Genomic DNA, 25,925 nt, shown 5'->3' on the forward strand with positions numbered 1-25,925 from the left:
CATCTGTTTCACTAATGCCCTTTCGGAAAGGAAATCTACCATCCTTAACTGTTCTGGCCTACATGTGACTCCAGACAATGCCCATATCCCCAAAATGAATAAAAAAGATTGATTAAAATGTTTCCATTTCCGTATCAACACCCAGGCTAATCATCACTCTCATTCATGCAAATTGCCTCCATTGTTAAATTATGTGGATCCAATTTTCCTCAATTGTCTAGGCCATTCAATTATTTGGCTGAAATAAATTATTTATCTGCATAACCTTTTTGTATAAATTCTCTGCTGATTCCTGAATGTGATGGTTTCTGGAATAGTTTCAATTTTCAAGGACGCTAAGCTCTGTACTCAAGGGGCTTATTTACAGTTTACAGTATTTAACCAGCGCACCACAGCACCAGTATCCAAGCTGCCATCGACTTGCTTACAAAATATCCGTGCACTTCAGAACAGCACTTACAAACATACTGGGGTCAAACAAATGAAACAGAAGGACAGTCCAACGATATTGAGGAGGGGATAACAATACTGCATGCCAGTTACACCAAGAGCCTTTTGGGTAAGTCAGTGTTTTCTCCAGTTTCGTGGAGAGATAAGTTACACCCTTCCATTAATTGCCAGATGTTTGTAAATTATCCAGCATAAGTGGCTTCTTAACAACTTTGCAAGTTTGAAAGGTTGAATTATAACAAGTGAATTGTGATCATTAGTTTTCTGACACAGTTCATGTTTAATGAAATTTCCCTCAGGAAAATGTCCATGTGCCATTTTGATTAACAGCCATTAAGTCCTTCAGAAGTAAAACTATTAACCTGAAGGTTTAACATACATGATTCATTTACCCTGGTATATTTGATCAATTCTTCATGTTTTAAACCCAGTAGGGGAGTTCTAATATTTAAGTTCAGGGTAATTTGTGAGTCAAGGTCAATAAAATTGTGTTATTTTTTAAACTATGTGTCCTATTTTGCTATTCTCCCTGAAATATAAAACTTTTATTTACTAAAGCTGTGACATTGTAAAATGCACTGTATTCAAACATGCATCATGTAGTAATACAGCATTTAATGTTTATGTATAAAAAACATGGTCTGGTCCTTTTAAAAAAAGACTGATAAAGAAGGCACTGTCCTTGACATGACTTAAAATACAAACTAAACCAGAAGAGTTGTGCAAGTGACCTTGCTGACAACAAGCAGGTTTTTCTGAGTACGAAAATGATCAAAGTTGTGGTTAGTATTGTTAAGTACCTTGTAAACTGGAAGCTACATTAAGTTTTCAGAAAAGGGAATTGACACTGAGCATTTTTATTTTGTTTAACTATTAATTATGCATGAGTCTTGACAGTAAATAGATTTTTAAAATTCATTCTTGGAATGTGAGCATCAGTAGTCATGTCAGCATTTATTGAACGCTATTTGACTGCAATGGGCAACATAGAACTCAATCATACTCTCAACCAGCACACACATCAAGCAAGCAGTTGCTATCAATATAGGAACATAGAAAACCGTTGATTAGGTATGATTAACAAACTCAGTGCAGTCTGATCAGCAAACTCTCCAATGATAAAATGACTCTGTTTTTCACTGAGCAAACCCATTCAAACGTCAGAGGCGACATTTAGTTTAAGGCAATGACATATTGAGCAAAATACTTGAAAGCTCCCACCATTTGTAGAACTACAACGGCATAACCTTTCACCTTCTGGAAGGGAAGTAAAAAGGGGAAAAGAATATTGTCTTCCTTTGTCTGTTTTGAAAATGTTTGCAAGTTCTGAATTCTGGACACTAGATGGCATTTTCTTTTAAATTGAAATTATTCTCTGTCAGAGGTTTATCTGAATATTCTTGAGTCCTTGTTTTTCCTGTTGTTAAAGTTATGTTCTGAATTCTGATAGATGAGATTTCTCAAAATGTAGATACCACAGGAAATGACAGAAATTACATCTTTTCCCAGTGGATACACCCCTGACATGCAAAGGAGTGTCGCCAGCAAAAGAGATGTAAAAAATTGTAGTGCATTGAGATCTGGCAAACCTGACTTCATTTAGTGGGCATTTTACATCGACTGCGATAAGATGGAGTGGATAGCATGTTTATTATCCAGTAAACCACTTTTAAAAGCTATGCTTATAAAACATTTTGCACCACAATGAGAACATTTCAAAGCTGCCCTGGAACAGAAAACATTTTCTTGATTTTCGTCTTATCTTTGCTACTGTCAGCGAAAGTAGAAAATCCGATGACAGGAAGGTACTATCAACCCACTTCCTGATCTTATGGTGCCGAGAAAGAGGTGAGAATTAGAAATCTGCCAATATCACATGTATCAAATGGAAAATCAGGAGGACGGGAAATTTATATCTATTACAGAGTTCCTGCAAAAACCTTAATCTCTCTTTGACAGAGTAGAAAGTAAGTGTTCAAATATGAAATGAGATAAATAACAAATGTGAAAAGTCAATAGAAACTATCAAGAATATAGAGACTTCCTCAGACTCTGAAGAATAAAAGCAAGTTAATGTTCTGGCCAGGATCTGGGACCCTCTTTCCGTATTCTTTCAGAAAAAACCACTTGAAAAGCAGCTCTGCTTTTCTCAAATACTGACTGGCATACTATTAACTTTCATAATCTCTCTTTTACAAGTTCAATTATTCAAAATTTATTTTTAGCAAATGTAATATTGAGTTTTTAGCCTGCCACAATCTACCCCCATCAGATGTTGTGCTTAACCCAGGATGTGGTAAACACGGTCCTATAATCAAGGTCATAGAGTCATGGGGTCTTTACAGCATGGAAGGAGGCCTTTGGATTATAGCGTCCACGTGAGTCATCAAGCATCCACCCAATCTATTCCCAGTTCCCAGCACTTGGCCTATAGCCTTGAATACAAGTAAACACCTAAATAGTTCTTAAATGTCTAGATGGAAGAGTTGATCTAATAGTTTCAATTGACAGTAATCAAAGTTATTTACCCTCAGCTCAGAGTGATGTAGAGGCACTCCTATTTTGCAGTCTATATCTACGAGGCAACAGGAGAGCACTAATTGAAGAGTGCAAGTCTTCATTCCATTTAAAGTGTTAACTTACTCACGCTTGCACAAAAATGCCATATTTGGGTGGAATTCTGTAGATTCAAAGCAAAACAGTATGATACATATACTGTGACTGATAACATTTACTGCTATTGTTTACATAGGCTTGGAAATTAACTCAACAGAGCATAGTTACATAGATTAAAAAACATTTAGTTATCTGCTACAATAACATACTTTTGCCAACTTAGTAACCCAAATCATTTATCAGCAAGACGAATGTTACAATTAGGAGGTTACACGAGCAGCATATATTTACAATAGAACATCATCTTGTGCTACGTGTCTTGCCTGTAGTATATTTGGTCTCATCCAATTCATTTTTTAGAGTGAATGTACAATTTAAGATCTGGAGAAGTCCATAATGATGAATTACAAGTATCAAAATCATTATTTGTCAATCTGAATAAACTTCACGCATTTAACTCAATCTTCAATGCCATTGTCAAAAGCAGGCAGAGATGCTTTTGATATAGAAAGCGCTGTAGGTCTTGACTTGCCTGTTCCTGCAAGTGTTGAGAAACCCAATCAATTCTCTTAAACGAAACTGCTGGAGGGTTTTTCCAAAAAGCTATGAGTTATTTTTTGTTTGGCACTGATAATTCAGACTTCTTTGGACAGGAATAGTCCTCCAACCTTCAGAAATGATTTCCAACCTTACTAATTATGTGACCACATACAATAACATAGCAATACATTTTTCTCCAGGGAAAACCAGAAAGATGGAAAAGGATGCTTTTTTTTTAAACTCAATCACAGGATGTGAGTGTTTCTGCTAGGCACTATTTGTTGCCCATCCCTAGTTGCCCGGAGGGCAGTTAAATGTGAACTATATTGCTGTGGATCTGGAGTCAGATGTAGGCCAGATTGGGTAAGGATGGCAGTTTCTTTCCTCAAGGACGTTAGTGAGCCAGATGTTTCTTTCCATGAAATCAGCAGCTGTTTCATGGCCATGGTTAGACGCTTAGTTCCACATTTTCTTTTAACTGAATTCAAACTTCACCATCTGCCTTGGTGGGATTCAAACCCAGATCCCCACAACATTATCTGGGTTTCAGGATTAATAGTTCAGTGATAATACCATTAGGCCATTGGCTCCCCTTTGGTGCCACAGCACTCTAGAAAATATTCATGAGATCTGGACCTGGAAATGATTCAGTCCTCCTGAATGTGATACTAGAGAGGTACCAAGTTGCAAAGCTTATATGGTGCCTGTTTGAAGTCCAACTCCAAAGTCTTTCCCAACTCCAGGACCTTAAGCCTTTAAGCCCTTTGGCTACAGGAGGAGGGAACATTAGCAACTGTTATCTCTGATTAGCAATCAGGAGCAGAAACCTTTTACTTTCCGAACCCAGATGCCAGTTGTATTCTCCCTACCCTGTCTCAGATGTAATTTTCACCACAGCAGTGTAGACTGTGGACTAATAGTGGAATTTTTCTGATCTATCACTTTGTTATTCACTAGGTAGCTCTTCATAGCCATCAGGAAGAACTGAAGTCCAAACTTATCTGATTGGTGTTAATAGACATGAACACTGTCAGTGTTGATGCAGGTGATGTTGAACAAAATGTTAGCAACTGTACCATTTTTTTCTTCCTTTTCCACTGTGATTCTCTGTTTCTACTTTCTTGTCAGAAAAGCAATGGGACAAGGAAATAGGAAGTGTTTAGTCTTAATGCTCCAGGGCAGAATTTGCAGAGGTTTTCTATCCATCACTTACACTTATTTGTATAAGAACAGCTTGCAGGTATGCAGCATCTTTAACATAAATACATAAAAAATAATTATGGTACTTCACAATGTATGATAATGAGAATAGACTAAAGAAGACCTTAGAAATAGTCATAAGAATCTTGGCCAAAGGTACAGATGGTCCCAAAAGGAGAGCAAGGAATTGTGAATTAAGGAACAGGAGGTTTTGAACCAGAATAAAGAGCACTCAAAAGAATCAAATGGACCTGTGAAGATGCATCCGTACCCTTTGCATTAAAGTGTAATGCCAGTGAGACTCTAAGAAGTAAATCAGGTCATAGACTGGTGAGGTAATTACATCATTTCCTCTTGAACACATTGTAAGACTTGCCTTCTTCTTTATTGAAGCTCTCATTAATAAAAATGGTAATCTAGTAAAATTGTTTTTTTATTTTATGCAGAAGTACGCTATAAGTTAATTTAAAATTTGTGATTTAACTATCGGTCATCTAGTTTAAACACATTGAGCAAGATATCCTCTGTTACTTCATACAGAATCAAAAATATATTTTTGATGCAGAATTTCACTAAAAACAACATACAGAGGAAATCCTCCCTCAGCTTCAAATATAAATCACCAAAGGTTCTTGGGACTTGATAAGTTTAGACCATGGGAAAAGTAATTGCTTGCCCACAGACATGTTACAAACATGAATAAATAGTCATAGAGCCATATCGATTTACAGCACAGAAAAGGCCTGTCAGCCCCTCATGCCTGCACCAGTTTAAAACAGTCACCTGACTACTCTAATCCCACTTTCCAGCACTTGGCCCACAGCCTTGCATGCTTTGGCACGGCAAATGCACATCTAAATATTTCTTTAAGCCTATGAGGATTTCTGCTTCTACTACCCTTATAGTAGTGAGTTCCAGATTCCCATTACCCTCTGGGTGAAAAAGCTTTATCTTCCATCTCCTCTGACCCTCTGGCCCTTTATCTTAAATCTATGCCCTCAATCATTAATACCTCCTACAAGGGGAAAGGTTTCTTCTTGTCTACTACATTCTATGCAGCTCATAATTTTGTACACGTATTTGAATTTTCATTTGCCTCAATTAGTTCTGCATAGACCTGACAATGTCAGGAACATGCAAGGGGACTTTGAAAGATGGAAAGGCAGAGCCAGGCATCCTGCTCACTGCACAGAAAGGAATGCCATCAGTAGAGGTTTGAGAGAAGATGTCAGTTTCTCCCTCAGCCAAGGTATAGCAATCAGTGTGGCAGAGGGTTTCAGGAAATAGGCAATCAGCAATGGAGAAATTATGCAATCAAAAGCATATCTTGGGGTCAAAGATACCAACAAATTGGCAAGTAACTTTGTTCAACCTCAGTCTGCTGCCAGCTGGAGAGAGAAAGAAAAAGAGGAATGGCATCAGTAATGACAGTGAAAGAGGTGGGGACGAAACACTTTACGGATGGGCTAGCAAGGGTTCCCTCATCCCATGAATGAATAAAATGTCTTCCTAATATTCATTCCCATTTGGATGTTGGAAGGGCACAGTAAGGGATCAGATCCAGTGGAGGAGTCAAGAAGGGTAGTGATGTGTTAGAACCGGTGTCATCAGCGTATGTGTGGAACCTCATGTTGCCTTTTCAGAAGATGCAGCAGAGAGAGACCCTGGATGGGAAGTAGATGTCCACCCAGGATAGATTTGTGGGGAACACCAGCACAACTCTAACCAATGAAAGAGTCATAGAGTCATATTGATGTACAGCATGGAAACAAACCCTTCGGTCCAACTCATCCATGCCAACCAGATATCCCAACCCAATCTAGTCCCACCTGCCAGCACCAACCCATATCCCTCCAAACCCCTCCTATTCATAAACCCATCCGGATGCCTTTTAAATGTTGCAATTTCGCTAACCTCCGCCACTTCCTCTGCAGCTCATTCCATGCACATACCACCCTTTGTGTGAAAAAGTTGCCCCTTTGTTCTCTTTTATATCTTTCTCCTCTCACCCTAAACCTATGCCCTCTAGTTCTAGACTCCTCCACCACAGAGAAAAGACTGGTTCAATGATTTCATGATATATTGCTATGGTTGCCTCCACACAAACAGTCACCCAATGCTGGAATTGAACCTGGGTCTCTAGCGCTAAAGGAGGGAGGGAGTGCAACATAGAGAAACACAGCAATAAATGTCAGTGTGAATGCTCCCTCCAAATGTATCTGTTTTCTTTTAATGTTGTGTTGAGTGATAACTGCTGATCAAAATGTCAGGGAGATCTTGTCTGTTCTTCAAATGCTTCCATTATGAGAAGGCAGATAAGACTCCAATTTAATGCTTTATAAAAAAAGATAACACTGCCAACTGGGCAGTACTCACTCTGTAGGGGGTGGGTTCAGTTGGCTCATTTGTCTGATTTGCATTCAGTGTAATGCCAACAGCATGGGTTCAATTCCTGTACTAGCTGAGATCACCATGAAAAGATCTTCTCAACCTTGCCCCTTGCCTGAGGTAGAATCATAGAACCCCTACTGTGCAGAAACAGGCTATTTAGCCCAACAAGTCCATATTAACTCTCTGAAAGTAACTCACCCAGATTCATTCCCCTACTTTATTACACTACATTTACCCTTGACTAAAGCACCTAACCTACACATCCCTGAACATTATGGACCATTTAGCATGGCCAATTCACCTAACCTGCACATCTTTGGATTGTGGGAGGAAACCTGAGCACCAGGAGGAAACCCACGCAGACACGGGGAGAATGTGCAAACTCCATACACACAGTCACCTGAAGCTGTGCTGACCATCAGTTTTCTCTCTCTAATGAAAGACAGCCCTATAGTCCTCTGGGATAAAAATGACTTTACCTTTTACTGACTCAGTAATTGGCTGAAGTTCTCTCAATTGTTTGAGTAAACACAATGGATGCAATCTTTTAAGGATCTGAGTGATGTGCGCTGTGGCAAGACTTTTGGCAGAAGCGGGCAACAGGTTTAGCAGCAAGGGCCATCTCAATGTCAGGAGCAAATTGTTCCATCTTTTACGCTTCTATTAACAGTGTGGCTTGCTTCCTGTGAAGTAGCAGTGGATTGCCAATTGACAGTAAGTATTTCTGGTTAACTGACCAACTCACCTCATAAATATCAGCCACCCACCTTGCCAAATTTGACAAACAAGCTTGACATTAGGAAAACTCAACAAGGAAACCAAAGCATAAACCCTGCAGATTCAGCTCATTACTTGTTCCAAACGACCTCCATGTTGGATGCTGGGTAACAGTATCTCACAGTACAATTCATAGCCCCCAACACCTATATCTTTTGTCCACAGACATTGGCATCTGGCATCTACCAACCCATCACAACCATCATGGAACCTCTCTGATACACTGGCAACTAACTTTGAGGAGACTGTAACCAAGATACTGTGTGTTCATGAATAGGTACCCAGCTACTACGCTGGACAAAGCTGCATCTCAGGGTTGTTCTCTTGCCACTCCTAGGCTTTACATAATTTTCATCTGCATGCTCACACCAGCCATGCCTTGCACTAATTTGCCATGCCATGCCTGTTAGCACATTGGCATTTCACCCAGTGCCAAAGGCTGTTTCATGGTGTTCTTTAGCGAAAACTCACAGACAAGCTGCTTGTCTAGAGGGATCTGTCTGGATTAAGGCTGGGGACATCTTGGTTTGCAGCACTCTGAAACATCACCTATCACTGCACATGCATTCAACCAAATGGCTATTTTGAAAACTGGTTGGTCATTGGTGCTCAGTACAGGTATGGTAAGGCGGGGGGAAATCATTTGATGGGGGTGATCCTAGTCATGGGCACACTGTCCACATGATCCAAGGACTTAGACAGGGTCAGTCAAGTGCTTGAAATGCTCACAATCAGGATATCTGTCCCAGTGAAGTCTGGGGAGTATTCAACAGTCATTCCTGCAGGGACAGCACAAGCAGTCAGGACAATTGAATACCATTAGTCAGGGAACTACCAAGACAGCCACTAGGGTTCTGATCAGTCACGTCTTGGTGCTGTTCATCAAAGTTGGTCACTTGCCTGGGGCAACTTCATCTGTGACCACCATTACACTGCCTGGAAAGTGTGTACCTGCCACCTTGGTCGCTCCCAAAACTTGTATATTCTGGAAAACTCTTACTTTCCAGTGATTTTGAGGGTCGGGGTGTCTGACAAGGCTAAATTTTGGGAGATAACGGATCTACAGTGACATGGTTCCTGGCACCCTTAGTACACCCCTGACTGGTGCGAAGTGCAACTACAATGCTGCTGAAGCTTTGAGTAGGGCCAAGGTGGAGCAGAACATAAAGCAAATGAAAATGCAGTTCTGTGCTTGGAACTGTTGCAGTGGTATTCACCTGGACAGTGTGTGCTGTGTCATCTCAGCATCATGTCTTCTGCGCATTGATGTCAATAAGCCAAAGGGATAGATGCTGAAAAACTGGAAGCAATCTTCCAAAGATGAGGACAAGGACAGTAGAAGGAAGAAAGTTGGCATTGTCTATGATGGAGCTCAGCCAAACAAAATCTCATTGACACCCACTTCCAACAGATGAGAGCTAGGTGCAGTGGACAATCATTGACTGTAAAATAATCTTTGGCCATGAAACCAAAATTTGGCGTAATGCTCAGACTCTGTTGGCTCTGTTTATGTTCTGTAAATAAAAACTCACGTTTGTCTTGTATTTGTATGATTGCTTGCCTGCAAGTAATGTTCCACTGTTGGACAATGACATGTTTTGGATGTCCACTGGACACTGAGAACAGAGCAGCGATGAGTTACAAAGAATGGTTAGACAGGATAGAGCAAGGGATATGGAAAGTGATTAAACAGTGACAGGCTGAGAGAATGAGTTGTATGTGTAAGGGAGTATCAACCTTGATAGCTATATGTCATGGCAAGCATAAGTTTGTGGCAACTGTGTCACGACATAGGCAATGAGGGGCAATGTCAGATTATCAATGTTTACCCATGTGCACAACAGCCTTACAAAGATGGCACAGGAGCAAGGGATGCTGGTCCTTCAGCAGACTTCCATTGAATGGTGAGTTGTTTCTCAAATGATATAGTAAGATAGGCAGATATTAGACATTAGAGCTGCCATAGGACATGATAGGTAGTTAGAGGTGATTTTGGTAAGATATGGTGAGCTAACACTCTACGCCTTGCAGTGAGCAATTTTCTAAGAAAATCAATATTATTCATGCTTAGACAAAAGGAAAATAAGATTCAGCCCAATATAACCACTTTCTTCCAACTGAGGAACAACTTGACTTGTAATGAATCTTTTGAACTTTTCATCAGATTGAGATTGAGTCCCAAAGGCTGCAGAATTCCAAAGTGGAAAATGAGAAGCTTTTAAAATTTGCCTTGAGCCTTGCTGGAGCAATGCTGCAGGTCCAAGACAGAAATGTTGGCCAAGGAACACAGTGGTGTGTTGAAATGGCAAGGGACATGGAAGCTCAGGGCAATTTTTGCCAACAGAACATAGGTGTTTCACAAAGCAATCACCCAGTCTGAGTTTTGTCTCCCTAGTGTAGGGAAGACCAAATTGTAAGCAGCGAATGCAATAGACTAGATTGAGTGAAGTGCAGGTAAATCACTTCTTCACCTGGAAGGTGTGTCTGCGGCCTTAGATTGTGAGGAGGGAAGAAGTAAGCAGGCAGATGCTACATCTTCAGGGATTGCATGGGAAGATGTTATGCGGGTTTGGGAAGGTGTTGGGAGTGGAGGAGGATTGGACCAGGGGGTTCTGGAGGGACAGTCCCTGCGGAATGCTGACAAAGAAAGGGAGAGGAAAATGTGTGCCAAGTGTGGGGGATGAGTCAGACATGATTGAAGGCCCTGTCAACCATGAAGCTGAGGAATCCTCAGTAGAGGAAAATGTTGGACATTCCTGATGCCCCCATCCCCTGCGGAGGGTAGCATCAACAGAACAGATCAACAAGGATGGAGGAAATGGGGGAATGAAATGCAGCCTTTACAGGATGAGAGAGGGAAGCAGCCCCGATTAGGTCATCAATGTACCAAGAAAGAGTTATGGGAAAGGACCCAAGCAGGACTGAAATGAGGAATGTTCCACATACCCTATAAAGAGATAGGCATAACAGGAGTTTGGGGGCTAGTGCCCAGAGCCACCCCTTTGATCTGAAGAAAGTATGAAGAGTTAAAGCAAAAGTTGTTTAGTGTGAGGAAGAACTCGGCCAGGCGGGAGAAGGTGGTGGTGGATGGGGACGGTTCAGGCCTTCTTTCCAGGAAGAAGTGAAGAGCTCAAAGAACAGCTCTCAAGGAGCCTCAGTCTTTACAACTGTCCAATAGTAAAGAGCTTCTTGCAGGCTGTGTGAATGAAAGTGGGGACCCAGGGACGATAACTATACTGACCACGCCACCTTGGTAGAGGGAGCCATTGTGGTGGGGTTAGCAAATAGGAACATAGCAATGGCATGGCACTGTTTAAGTAGGGGAGAGATACTGCTCTCAGCGGACCTGAGTATGAGTCCCAACAGCTGTGTTGCTTGCCTTGTGCCATGGTTAAGGTCATCTCATTGGGACTGCAGAGGAACATGAGTGGAAGGGGAGGATCCAGTTGCTGTGGTGCACATTTGTGTTAATAACGTTGACAGGACTGGAAATGAGGCTCTGCTGAAAGATTGTGAATAGTTAGCAGCTAAATTAAACAGCAGAACATCCAAGGTAACACCGTCAGAGCTATTACCCAAACCACAGGCAAACTTGCACATTGTAATTACAGCAGTTAAAGTATGGCTTAAAGTTTGGTGTGGCAGGATTTGGATTCAGTTGCTAGCACCAGTAATGGTGTACAAAGGGTCATTAAGCCAACAGCAAACAAACACATTCACACAGATGTTCTGAGACTGAAAAGGAATCCAGCAGCTCCCTCTTTTTGCAATGGTTTAGGAAGGAGCTGTTCCAATTGTACAGGTTTCACTTGAATCGGAGTGGGACCAATGTCCTGGCAAATTAAAAAACTAGGGTTACAGAAAGGGTTTAAACTAATCAGAATGGAAGGGAGTTGTGGGTGAAATTGTAAGGTTACAACACCAAAGGGAATTGCATCATTGCATGCAACTATTTTAATAATAATACCCAGCGTGGGACAGGAAGGAATGGAGTGTACAGCCATTAAAAATGAAGCAAATGTGGTGAAAGGAGAAGAACAGTAAAAATATAAAACCAAAAGCAGGAATTGCTGGGAAACATCAGCAGGTCTGGCAGCATCTGTGGAGAGAAAGTGGAATTAAGGTTTTAAGTCCAGTGACCCTTCTGGGCTAGACTACTTTGAAGAAGGGTCACGGGACCCAAAATGTTAACTCTGATTTCTTTCCACAGATGCTGCCTGACCTGCTGAGTTTTTACAGCAATTCCTGTTTTCATTTCTGATTTCCAGCACCTGCAATTCTTCGTTTCTTTTGTTTTAAAAAGGCAAAACCAGTGGCTTTTAAATGCATGCAGTATTCAGAACAGAATAAATGAATTAATAGTATAAATAAATATTAATGGGTATGATCATATAGTCAGTACATGGATATCAAACTATTTTGTTAGCATCTCAGAACTATTTTGTTAGCATCTTTTGTAAAGGGACAGAGGGAGGGGAAGGATGGTTGGTTTGCTTTGATAGTATGAGATGAAATAATATGTTCGCAAAAAATGATCAAGGATCAAAGGACATAGAATCCATATGGGTGAAGGTAAGTAAAAACCAGGATAAGAAGACTATGGTGGGAGCAATCTCTATCCGCCCTCACTATAGCTGTTCTGAGGACAAGAGAATAAATCAAGAAATAATGAGGGCATTTTCAAAAAGGCAATGCATGGGTGACTTTAATGTTCATGTAGATTGGGAAAATCAAATTGGCAAAGGTAGCTAAGGTATTTTGGACAATTTTCTCCAACAATATCATAGAATTCCTATAATGTGAAAGCCGGCCATTCAACCCAGCATGTTCACACAACCACCTCCCCCCACCCCCAAAGACCACCCCACCCATACCCAGCCCCCTATCCTGTCTCTGTAATTCCCATGGTTAATCTACCTACCTGCACACTATTTAGTATAGCCAATCCTAATTGTTGGAGGAACCCACCCAGAATGTGCAAATTCCACATAGTCACCCGAGGATGGAACTGAACCTGGGCCCCCTTAGTGCTGTGAGACAACAGTGCTAACCACTGTGCCACCATGCTTCCCACAATAATGTTTAAATTAGATTAGATTCCCAACAGTGTAGAAACAGGCCCTTCGGCCCAATGAGGCCACAACACCCTCCGAAGGGTAACCCACCAGACCCATTTCTCTACCCTATATTTACTCCTGACTAATGCACCTAACACTATGGGCAATTTAGCACGGCTAATTCACCTGACCAGCACTTCTTTGGACTGGGGGAGGAAACCGGAGCACCTGAAGGAAACCCACACAGGCAGTCGGCCAAGGTTGGAATCGAACCCGGGTCCTTGGCTCAGTGAGGCAGCAATGCTAAACACCGAGCCACTGGGCCACTCCTGTGGTGTAGATGCAAGCAGGGATCATGCAATTTTTGGTCTGGTAATGTGTAACATGACAGATTTAATACATGATCACAGTGTCAAATGTCCCATGAATGAATACAATAAAATCTAAACTTCTATTTTACAAGCTTTACACTGAGCCCTGTAACATCATGTTAGTTGGATGCTTATCCCCATTTTTGAATGGCAAATTTGAGATTGGCTTCTCTGTGCTTTCATGCAAATTTTTCTGGTTAGTCTCCTAGGAACCTCTCACTGCCTTCCGCACCCAGTGATAACAATTTAAGCTGCTCACTGAACAACAGAAGATGTTCTTCCCTTGGTTTTGAAGTTAGCAGCAAATCAGCTGAATAGTGTAGCAGACAGTTTGGTTTAGAACACCCTCACCTCACAAACAGACTAATGTGTTCGACACGTGAGATAAACATCTTTGTTTTTAAAAAGGGTAGTAAATAATTTGCATTGCTTGTGAAACCGTTGAGGGTGGAAGTGGAGTGAATCACATAACAAATTTGCAGAAGTTTTTTATAACTTTTAAAAATTCTTTTGGGGACTTAACATTTTGGATTTTGTTCAAAATGAATCCATGCCACATGCTTTTAATTTGAAACATCTCCTATTACATCTCCCATTCCAATTTATTCTTAAATTGACAAGAAGTTTCAACAATCATTCACACTTTCACTCAACTTAACAACCTTGATTTGCTCATCAGGTTGTGAATTCTGAAAATCTCAGGATTTTCCTGAGATTTCCACATTGTACACCTCAGGGTATTCACATAATTCATGTGACTACCATCTACAATGCAAATCCACAGAAGTTTCTTAATTTAATCAAGCATTCCAGTAAATTACTCAAATCAATTCAAAACCAGAAACAGAAAACAGCAGCAGTTTCTGCTGAACCAGTTTTTAGTTGATTATATCACTGTTAACTTTCAGGTCATTAAGCCAACAGCAAACAAACACATTCACACAGATGTTCTGAGACTGTAAAAGAATCCAGCAGCCTCCTCTTTTTGCAATGAAAATACAAAAAAAATCTGAAAAGGTTATTGCTCACAGTAATTTTAGCTTTTGCTAGAGGGCATTAACCTCATTGCCTTTCTTCTAACACTTTTGTTACATATCTAAGTGGCAAAAATCAGTTATGAAGTAACTTTAGTTACAACTCTTGTTTTGTTTCAAAAAGGTGACCACATCACAGGTGCTCACATCTGGCGTTTGCCATGCCAGGTGCTATTTTCTTAACTACTTTAGCACAGGTTCTGGAAATATCAGAATAAGATAATTGTATCAGTCACCATGTAACACTGATTTCATGCCAATGCCTCCATTTGCAATGAACATCAAACTAAGGACTGCTTTGACTCTGCTCATCTGAATACGTGCTCAGATTTAAACAAGAACAATTCCTTTAGCATGCATTGAAGAAATCTTTGACTACTTTCACTTTGTTGCTAATTGGTTTATATTGGTTATTGCACATTTATGGAAGTCTTTGATGGTTTTTACTGCTACGTAAAACTGTTAAGGTCTACAAGGAGTGGTGGCATGTATTGAAGGCTTTGGGTTCAAGTTTAACAATTCTACCTGGCTATTTGCTCTTAGTTTCCCATCTAGATAAATGCTTATTATGCCTCTCGGCATATGCCAGTTGATCCTGCGAGAGAAAAGGATATATGTCTGTGAGTTTGGTGCATCATATTTTGCTGAAGTAGTTTAGCTTAAATGTTTAAGTATATGACAATATGCAGATGTTTATGCAATGTGGCATTATTGTAACTGAGACGATTAGATGAATGATTGCATGTTGGTTATTAGTATGATTGATAACAATTGATGGGAAGTGAGTGATGGATTGTGGCATATTGAGATTAATGATTCATTGCTAAGCTTATGGCACTTAAAGATTAACTTACTGGCCTTGACAATTCATGTGAAGGTGTTGAACTTTGTACAGCACTGCATCCACATTTACAGGTGTGGACACATGGCTTTCACTGCTCCTGCTATCTGTTTCCACTGCTTTTAAGAGTTTATTTGAAGCACTTCGTGACTCCTTACAGATAGACAACATCTCTTCTTTTGAATGACCTCATCCAAAGTCTTCAGTACAGCACAGAAATTCTTAGAGCCTGCTCTCCACCATATTAGTCCTTAATTCATTGCATATTTTTTTCCAAAATATACTTTAATCATAATATTGTTAAAATGCCTTGCAAAACAATTTGATTTGAAAATTACAAAAGGTGCAATAAAATTCAAGCTGTCTTCAGACAGCAAGTTTACACTTCAGTGCCTCAATGTAGTTGTAATAGACTCAATGTTTATAACATGCATTCCATGTCAAGCGTACAGTCTGAAAGGAAAACATTTCAAATTGAAAATTACAGAAAATGTAATAGAAATAAGCTTTTCTCCATACATCATGTTCCACTCTGAGATGCTTCAATACGATCAATGATCTGAATATTCATAATGCACATTTCCTCATGAGGCATACAGACCAAAATGCTCTGTGGATTTTAGCCTTTCTATGTTCCTCATCAAAAAGGCCTTAGACAGTGACCCTTCCCCATTCTGCTTCTGCAGAGTCTGCCCCAAGACCTTGAAGTGTTCCAGTCTGCGACAGTCAATCAAGGTTATTTGTAGACCAGCGCATTTCAGGCCTAGAGTACCTTTCACCTGGTTAATGACCTTTCAGCTGCAGATGATGATCCTTGTGGTGTACACACCTGGGAACAGCCTATAGAGCACCAGGAGCTGCCCAGGACAAACACGATTGCATCACTCTCTTGACCTTCTTTGCAAAGACACATTCTACAAGGAGATGGACAATGATCTCCACATGATAACAGACACCTCAAGGGCTGTGTACAGAGCAGAGAAGTTACTCCAGGCAGGTAGGAAGGCTCTGAAGGAAAATAGCAGTAAAGCTTGGAAGAGACAGAAACTGATGTGAGTTTTCTTGTGTACTGAAAATTGTATTCCAATATGTTCATTTCTCAGTTTTGTGTGGTTTTTTTTATTGAACTTTTACACCACCAGCCAAGCCATTTCTTGGTGATGGTTTGTAATTTGGGGTGATTTGGCATTCTGCCAAATTATTTAGACAGTCTGCTGAGAGAACCAACAGATATGATTTACCATGTCCTTCTCCCTCAGATTTTCAAAGATGTTAGCTGCTGACAATTCTTTGTTCTTTTCACTCACGCTTTAACAGGTGCACAGGAGATTTACCAGGATGCTGCCTTGTCTGGAGGGAAGGTCTTATGAGGAAAGGCTGAGAGAACTTGGGTCTGTTCTCATTGGAAAGAAGAAGGCTAAGAGGGGATTTGATAGAGACATACAAGATGATCAGAGGATTAGATAGGGTAGAAACTGAAAGTCTTTTTCCTAGGATGATGATGTCAGCTTGTACGAGGGGGCATAGTTACAAATTGAAGGGTGAAAAATTTAAGACAGATGTCAGAGGCAGGTTCTATACTCTGAGAGTGGTAAGGGCGTGGAATGCCTTATGTACCAATGTAGTTAACTCAGCCACATTACGGACATTTAAACAATCCTTGGATAAGCACATGGATGATGATGGGATAGTGTAGGGGGATAGGCTTAGATTAGTTCACAGGTCGGCACAACATTGAGGGCGTGTTCTGCACTGTATTGTTCTATGTTCTATGTTCTCACCAGATCCAGCCAAACTACATTTCCTTTATTGAAACAGACAGAGTATCATTTCAGTTATGCTGATTTCTCGCAATTTTGACTCTGCTCAGATGTGCAGCCACTCAACAGCATGAAGCTGATGTGCTACCTGGATCAGAAGCAGTGGACATGGATGCATAACATGAAACCTGTACCCATTTTCAAATGTAATCAGTTTTGTGGCCTTAGGGCCAACCCAAGGATTTTTAAGGAACACTTTTATAAGATTCATGTGCTGGAAAAGGCCTGATTTATCTTTGCTGATACTATTTCTGCTCCCTTCTGTACATTTAACTTTTTTAAATCCTAAGAAGTATAGCTAACAATGTCTAAGGCATCTTATTTCATGCGTATTTTAGTCGGTGTCTCCTAAATGTTTGTCTGAAAGAAGTTCCCATGCACGCTGCGAGGGTTTCCCTTGTCACTGTGGTGAGGAGTAAAATCAGGGCAGTCACACAAATCTTTTCCAATTTTTCAAGCAAAACCTTCTTGACCTCATTTAAGTTATTCACATAGACCCTTTCGCCCATTCAGACCCCATCAATCACACAGCTCCCTCAATAACAGAGTCGCTTTTGATCACACAGATACCTTCAACCATTCAGGTCCTTTCAGTCACTCAGAACTCCTAGATCACACAGACTTCCTTAATCACATGGACCATCACAATCACACAGACCCACTAGATCGTTCAGATCTCCTTGATCTCAGGGACCTGTCAATTGCAGACTCTCTCAGTCACACGGACACCCCCTTATACCAAGCAACCTTGTATTTGCTTTACTGTCTCCATCCAATATAATTACTATTCACATTCCTATATGTTTCTTCAGTAGCATCTTGTTGCATGACGTTTTATTTTATTTCTTCGTGGGATGTGGGTACTACTGACTAGACTAGTCTAGACTAGACTAGACTAGATTAGATTAGCATTCGTTGCATTACCAATTGCCTTGAAGGAGGTAATATTTGTGGTATTTTCTCAAATTATGACTCATTGTGTTAATTTGCCACCTCTGTCTCTATGAGATTTAAAATAAGGCTTGTTTGAGGATGTTACTGCCACCAATTCCCCTTTATAGAACAGAGAACAGGCCCCGTAACCAAGAATGTTGTCCCGAACATGGCACAAAATTAAACTAATTCCTTCTGCCTGCCCTTGGTCCATATCCTTCCATTCCTTACATATTCATGTGCTTACCTTAAACTCTCTTAAATGTCCCTATCATATCTCCCTCCTCCAACACCACCCCTGGCTGTGCATTCCAGATTCCTATCACTGTCTATGTGAAAAACCTGCCCCTTACACCTCCTCTCACGTTAAATGCACACCCCCTAGTATAAGACATTTCAGCTCTGGCAGAAAGATTCTGACTGTCAACCTTATCTATGCATCTCATAATTTTATAGACTTCTATCAAGTTCCCCCTCAGCCTGTGCTGCTCCAGAGGAAAAAGAAACTGAGCTTTTCTAGCCTTTTCTTATAGCTCATATCCTCTAATCCAGGCAACATCCTGGCAAACTTCTTCTACACCCTCTCCAAAGCTTCCACATACTTCCTGTAATGTGGCAACCAGAATTGAATGCAATACTCTAAGTGTGGCCTGTGTGCAGTCTTATAAAGCTGCAACATGACATCCTGACTCTTGTACTCAGTTCCCCAACCAAGAAGGGGAAGCATGCCTACTTTGCTGTGTCTTGGGCCTATTTAGTGATTAATGGTGGAGGATATATCACAGTAGAGTAGCTATAGAAGATGCACTGTATTTAGATAACCAGAGGGCATTTTAACATAACAGCACTCAGTACAACTACATTTGATCGAGCACAACTATTAGTACCTTGAAGTGCTAGTACAGGTACACCCTCTTCCTCTAACCTAGAGTAGAACATTTTGTTTCCATCCATAAACTCTGTGTGATATCATAGACTTGGTTGAGGCCAATGTAACATGAACATTAACCCCTGCAGAACCATTACTTCATCCAACAGCAATATTACCTTCTTGAACAGTTATAGACCGTGGGTATAGCAACACCCACAATGCTGTTAGGAAGGAAATTTCAGATTTTAACTCAGTGGTAGTGAAGGAACAGCAAGTACTGTGGGTTACCGAATGTGGAAGTGATCTTATCACAAGATTTTACTTAATCAAGTCCCTTTAGTACAGTCCTATGTCGACTGTGCCATTTCTTCAAAAATAAGATGTGGTTAACTCATCCACAATGAATTACTCATTAATTACAAAGTTGAATTAAGCATGAGTCTTGGATACCAAAGTTTTCTTGCTCCAATTTATTAGGATCGAAGTGAAGAGAAGTTACACAAGGAGAATACAATGAGGTTCAGTCCTCCAGATTCAGATACCTTTCAGACATTATAAGCACCTCCTCCTGTGTTTTACAACTAAAATCTAAATATTGAAAGCTATTAACATGATAATGACTTTCACTGGGTCCCTTGTTCCACCCAACTGTCTGCACTTTGTCATGTGATTTCATACAGTGCTCCTTCTTCATGCCTGGACTTCTCTTTTATCAAGCGTGATTCCTGACTTTGCAAATAATCTGTTATTACTCTGTTATTGTGAGATTAACATTGTACAAGGCTATAGTTCTGTGAGATTTAATGTTGAAACTGCATTCAGCACCACAACATTTGATGATGTCACATGTATTTGAATATATAATGATGCAGGATTGAATAAGGTCCTGGTGAAGTCAAAAGTGTTGTCAGAATAGTCTTAATTATGGCTGACTAGTAACAATACTTTGTACCATGTAATAAGCTGCATCCCCTTATATAATACAAGTACCTCTTCTTTTGAGCTAAAAATCACACAAAACCAGGTTGTAGTCCAACAGGTTTATTTGGAAGCACTAGCTTTCAGAGTGCTGCTCCTTCATCGGGTGGTTGTGGAGTAAAAGCTTGTAAGATACAGAATTTATAGCAAAAGTTTACAGTGTGATGTAGCTGAAATTATATATTGAAAAAGACCTGTTTGTTAAGTCTCTCATCTTTTAGAAAGACCATGTACATTCCACAACCACCTGATGAAGGAGCGTTGCTCTGAAAGCTAGTGCTTCCAAATAAACCAGTTGGACTATAACCTGGTGTTGTGAGAGTTTTAACTTTGTACACCTCAGTCCAACACTGGTATGACCAAATTATGAGACTCCTTTTAAGACTATCAGCAACCTACCCTCTACCATTTATAATTATACAGGCTCTCAGATGCAGCAAAAAGGCTATGTAGCAGCAGCATACCTCAATTATCCAGAGCCTATCATGAGATGATGATCAATGGGGGAGCGGGGTGGCATTGTTGAAAAACCTCAGAGTAACAATGGTGGAGGTAATCCATTTGACCCATGAAGAAAACATTCTGAAGGCAATTACATTTACCACTTTAAATACATTACAAGCAAGAAGGTAAATAGTAGCCATACTTGGAAGAGACAGAGTCCTTAGAGCAGAAGACTCTGTGGAGCAATTGTATCCTCCTGGAGTAAAGTTGGAAATCCCTGAGGACCATAGGAAAAACCTTACAATAACAGCACAAAATGACAGAAGCGAAAGGAAGTATTTAAACTTCAAAAGGAGTATTGCAGACTTCATGAGCAGGTTCCACCAGATATGGCTGCAGGCTTTAGAACAAAATTCAGGAGGTTAATTTATAATGAGAGTACAGTATCAGAAGAGCCACACAATCTATATAAGATATCAAAGAACAAGACTTGGGGAAAGTAATCATAGAAGGAAGTATAGGAATCTTCAAAATTTAGAAGGTCAGACCATTCTTTTGGCAGGAAAGGTTACAAAAGCCGCAGCCACAAAAGTTTATTTTTAAAATTGTACAAGAGGATGTGCATGGTTTTTTGGACTGTGAAAGGAGGAAAGGTGTTGCCAGAAAATAAACTGGAGACCTCCAGTTTGGCTTCAGAAGGTATGAAACCCCAGTTTTGATCATCACAAATGGTAGACAAACCTCCAATGTGCACTGCAGCGATACAATATTGCCATTTAACCCAATTTAAAACCTGAAAGAAATAACACAATAGACTTTTTTTTAGTTAACTAAATTTAAAGCTTCATTGGAAGAATTTCATACAATATTGAAGAAGTATGCAAAATTTAAATCCATAGAAATTCGGTGAAGCCCAGTACCAGAGGTGAATCCCAGCACAGACTCCTGGCCTTGAGGTGAATCCTAGCACAGACTCCCAGCCTCAAGGTGAACCCCAGCACGGACTCCAAGCCTTGAGGTGAATCCCAACACAGACTCCCAGCCTCAAGGTGAATCCCAGCACAGACTCCCAGCCTCAAGGTGAATCCCAACACAGACTCCCGGCCTTGAGGTGAATCCCAGCACAGACTCCCGGCCTCAAGGTGAATCCCAACACAGAATCCCAGCCTCAAGGTGAATCCTAACACAGACTCCCGGCCTTGAGGTGAATCCCAGCACCGACTCCCGGCCTCAAGGTGAATCCCAACACAGACTCCCAGCCTTGAGGTGAATCCCAGCACGGACTCCCAGCCTTGAGGTGAATCCCAGCACAGACTCCCAGCCTAGGAGTGAATCCCAGCACAGACTCTCAGCCTCAAGGTGAATCCCAGCACAGACTCCTACCCTCAAGGTGAATCCCAGCACAGACTCCTGGCCAAGGGGTGAATCCCAGCACAGACTCCCAGCCTCGAGGTGAATCCCAGCACAGACTCCCGGCCGAGGGGTGAATCCCGACACAGACTCCCAGCCTTGAGGTGAATCCCAGCACAGACTCCCAGCCTAGGGGTAAATCCCGACACAGACTTCCGGCCTCGAGGTGAATCCTAGTATGGAATAATCTGCTCTGTCTGCTTTTATTTCTTTTCACTTTCTCCAATTTAGAAAGATTGTAATGTTGATCCTTTAACTTTATTTCTTTATGTTTCCAATCTATATCAAAGATTTTGTATCTTGGTACCTTTGTCCCTAAGGCGACTTTGTACACTTTTCACTGTACTCATATATCCCTATACTTGAGTACCCGTGACAATAAAATCTAATTCTAATTCTAATTCTAAATTAAACAGTATTGTTTTAATGCAAGAAAATATGCTTGAAGGCAAAAGAATATAAATAACACTGAGATGCAACATATTTAAAACAACTGTATTTGAACAAGAATAAATAAAATAAGCATTGAGAAGAAATGGAAGAATAAATTGTACTTCCAAAAAAAGGTTAAATATCAGAAATAGATCAAATAGAACATTTGAATTGGAAATCTTGGAAAAGAGTTCTTGAGATACAAAATTGCTTCAAAATTACCCTTTAAATCTGAAGCTGAATGTATTAATGTACTAAAATGTTTAACAGGTCCTTGATTCAATGGCATTATGAATGGTCAAGAAATCAAAAATGGCCCAGTTACTTGTGAAGAAGTTCTAAAAGTTTTTAACAATTATTTCAATCTGAAAGCAGATAGAATTTTTGAAATTACAGGATTTAAGTGAAGGGCTAGGTATTTAAAGAAATCCATCAATAATTTCATTAATAATCTCCCACGGTTTAGTGGAGAACCATGACTATGGAGCATTGAAGTCAGGAGAGGGTATGGGAAAGCCTCTGGAAATGGGCGGTTTGGTTTTTATAGCATTGATGAGAAAAAATAGTAAGGAAATGGGAGGCACTTCATTTGGAGTGGGCGTTCCTGCATGGATCAGTTGCATCTCAAAATTTCATTATCGTCTGCATCTTCTGTTTACTAAAATTGGGCAACATGACCCCTCTGTCCACCCTTCCTGGGCTCGAGGATCCCTCCCTGTTCAAAAACCCCCCATACTTTACTGGGGCAACCAGTGTTTCTTTTTTGGTGTCCTTCTTGGAGCCTTGAACTGTACACTTCTAACTCTGGCATTACTGGAATGGCCAGCCCATTGAATCAGATCCCAAAGGAAGGCTGCCGTCTCACTGAAGGACCCAAGCTGCACTGTCAACCATTTCAGACCACACCCACTGTGTTGTGTCTGGCAAATGGATTTTATCCAGGTGAGTGTCCCCAGCTTCCAAGCAACCCTCCTTCTCGGGGCCATTGAGTTATCTGCCATTCACAACAACATGTCCCTCCCCCGCAACATGCAGCCCATGCCAGTCACTTTCCCTGATTAAGATTGTTTTCTCAGTATTTCATGTTGAACTTCTCAAAATCGCAACTACTTACATTGCATAATTGCTTGCTATGAATCTGAGTGCAAGTTTATTGATTGTAGTTTTTAACAATTCACTCTAGCACTAAGTTACTAAAGAGCTGTCACAAGATGGTGTTGAATATTCTGAAAGTTATTTTGTAAGTTTCTTTTGAATTCAGTGACCTTTTCAGTTTTATAGCAGGAACAAACAGGTAACATTCTCCACAGCATTGGTTATAAATGACATGAAAAGGGTTTTAGTAATTTATAGTTTAAAGCATTTATTCAGACATAATTACTTCAAATCATGTGGAATTTAAGGAATGAAATTTTCCATTTTTTGGCAAAATGTCGTTTCTGTTGGGTTTCATGAAGAGTTTCTCTTTATCATGCCTAGTGAGTTTTCTTGGACTCTAATCCCAAACTGGCCTTGATAACGACAAATTAGACTTCGACAGTTCTCTTCCTACTTTCTGCTAGCCTAATTCTCCCATCTGGATGTACTTGTCATGACCAGGATATGCCATGTTCAAAAATGCTTCCCCAGTTCAGTAATCAGTCCGCAGCTGCCCAGCACAGTTCGTAACATTTATCACAGACATGGTGATGAAGGAGAAATTGGTGCCCTGCTTTTCAGACAGGGACCTGGAGGCTCTGTTGAATAGGTTGGTGCAGAAGAGGGACCTCCTCTCCCACCAGACTGGCAAAGGAGGCCACACTATCAGAAACTGCCAGCCTGGGTCAGAGCAGCCTCAGCTGTCTGGAGGAAAATCCTACCAGGGCACATGTCACTATCTCTGTATGCTATCTCACACTCCCTCTATCTCTTTTACTGTACTCACCTCCCATCAAGGGCATACTCAGAGTTGCCTATAATATCTTCCCTCACTTGCTCTCATCCCCTCCCCCAAACCCTCAGATTACTAACACTGGATGCCCTCTGTATGCCTGATCTCTCATTTACGACTACACTTTCCCCACCTACACCAACGCTAACAACATTGCCAGCCATTTTAACCTCACTCAATCCCAGCATTCCTTGACCTCCAGGAAAAAACAGCTACAATAGGATAGAAAAGGCCAAGATGGGAACTGGACTGCCTGACATTTGGCTCTTCACTCCTCCAAAGAGAGGATGCTGACCCTGACCACCCTATGTGTGTCTGCATCCCTGGACTGGTATTGGAGGTCAGCCTTTATTTAACGTTCCAGGACCCCCTCACTGAAAGCAGTTTCCTTTGACCTGACTGAGTACTACTCTTCTTTCGAGTTTGATAGCGAACATGCTTGAAGCAGTAGCGGTGTGTTTGCTGCATAAGCTACTGATACACAGTGCAAGTGAGATTGACGTAGCACATGTACAGCAAGGTGACCACTCCCTTGACTGATGATTGCTGACAATTATAACAAGAGTCTTGACTTTCTGTCTGCACAAAAAGGCAAGTCAAGATAGAAGCATTATGACCTTTTAGCTGTGGATGAGGGGGTAACGTACTGAACAGAAAAGCAAGGCAACGATGCTGTGAGCATTGAAGTAGGAACTAAGTGAGTGAGCACAAAGGAAGCCAACAGGGCAATACAACTGGATTAATCTGTGGGCTATACCTGTGTATAAAAGGTCCGAGCAGCAGCATTCCAAACATAGTTGATGGTGCAAATTGCAACATTAAAGTGTAGTAGCATACTGTATGTGAGTTGGAAATGTGACATGAGGCCTCAGTGAGGCTGATAACGTATTGAATGCCAATATCCACGGATGTGGAGTGTATGTGAATGATGCCTATGGAGTGTGCCCAGTGATGCTGGTATCCAAGGTGAAGGGCTGGAGGAGCAGACAACGAGCTGGAGTCACCAGGTACCTGCTCGAACTTTTACGTTAGGAATGCTCAGCTCTGAGTTTCTATTCGATAGGTGTTAGAATTGGTGATTGTATGGTAATAAAATGAGTTTAAGTAAGTATGAAGGTGATAGTGAGCCAAACACTCATTAATAGGCCTCATGTCTATCTATAAGAATCTTGGCTCGATGTCTGCAACGTAGTTGGAAAGTGCACAGTGATGCTCTTGCCACCATGAAGGTCTTGTTCCAACTTCTCACATGATTCTCCCACATTTCTCACCATAATTCATGTCACACAGGATCTAAGAAGATTTTGTCAAAGCGTTGGGTTCCAGAATTATGCAACCATTTCAAGGTAAATTGCTACAACAATGAGTAAAGTTTCTTTTATCTCTTTTGGAAAGAGTTATGGTTTTCACATCTTCTTTCATTGCCCTTATCAGTCAATGAACTCCACACTATACCAGTAGTAAAATGGGTTTTGTAGTAGCATCATAATCTCTGAACCAGCAGATTGTGATGGAATTTTATCAGAAATTGGCTAAATGTGAATGTTGAGGAATTTCATCAAGGGTATCATCATGAGCTCAAATGCGTTTTATTACAAGTTCACTTCTTTAACTATTCACTGTGCTTTTATATCCTCTCTACTCTCTCCTCTATTGCTCTGTCTTCTGTTCAGCAAGGACAGAAGTATTGTCACTGCTGGGACCTTGATACAGGGCCAGCATTTATTTAACCATGCAGCAAGTCAAGGCAAGTACTGCCAAATGGAAGCTGACCTTCATAGTCTATATAGTGAGTAGAGAAGAAAACATAAATGCTCCTGAGTGCAGAGA

The 25,925-nt window shown here is 40.8% G+C and overlaps 2 long non-coding RNA genes across 4 annotated transcripts in view; one reads left to right on the top strand and one right to left on the bottom strand.

Annotated features, from left to right (window-relative positions):
* The window catches only part of LOC148147652 (uncharacterized), a 287,296-nt gene that overhangs the window by 30,483 nt on the left and 230,888 nt on the right, over positions 1-25,925 (bottom strand). For 2 of the 3 annotated variants that reach the window (XR_015759604.1, XR_015759603.1), the window contains exon 3: positions 2,979-3,130. The exons of the other annotated variant lie outside the window; for it this stretch is intronic. This is a non-coding gene — a long non-coding RNA (uncharacterized LOC148147652). The remainder of the gene's footprint in view (positions 1-2,978; positions 3,131-25,925) is intronic. 3 annotated transcript variants of the gene reach the window in all.
* Positions 461-25,925, top strand: part of LOC122559904 (uncharacterized) — a 53,492-nt gene continuing 28,027 nt past the window's right edge. Inside the window, exon 1 of the long non-coding RNA XR_015759602.1 lies at positions 461-559. This is a non-coding gene — a long non-coding RNA (uncharacterized LOC122559904). The remainder of the gene's footprint in view (positions 560-25,925) is intronic.

The sequence above is a fragment of the Chiloscyllium plagiosum genome, unplaced genomic scaffold (genome assembly GCF_037043375.1).
Source record: "Chiloscyllium plagiosum isolate Xiang-an unplaced genomic scaffold, Cpla_swu_hap1 HiC_scaffold_15, whole genome shotgun sequence".
NCBI classification, from domain to species: domain Eukaryota; kingdom Metazoa; phylum Chordata; class Chondrichthyes; order Orectolobiformes; family Hemiscylliidae; genus Chiloscyllium; species Chiloscyllium plagiosum.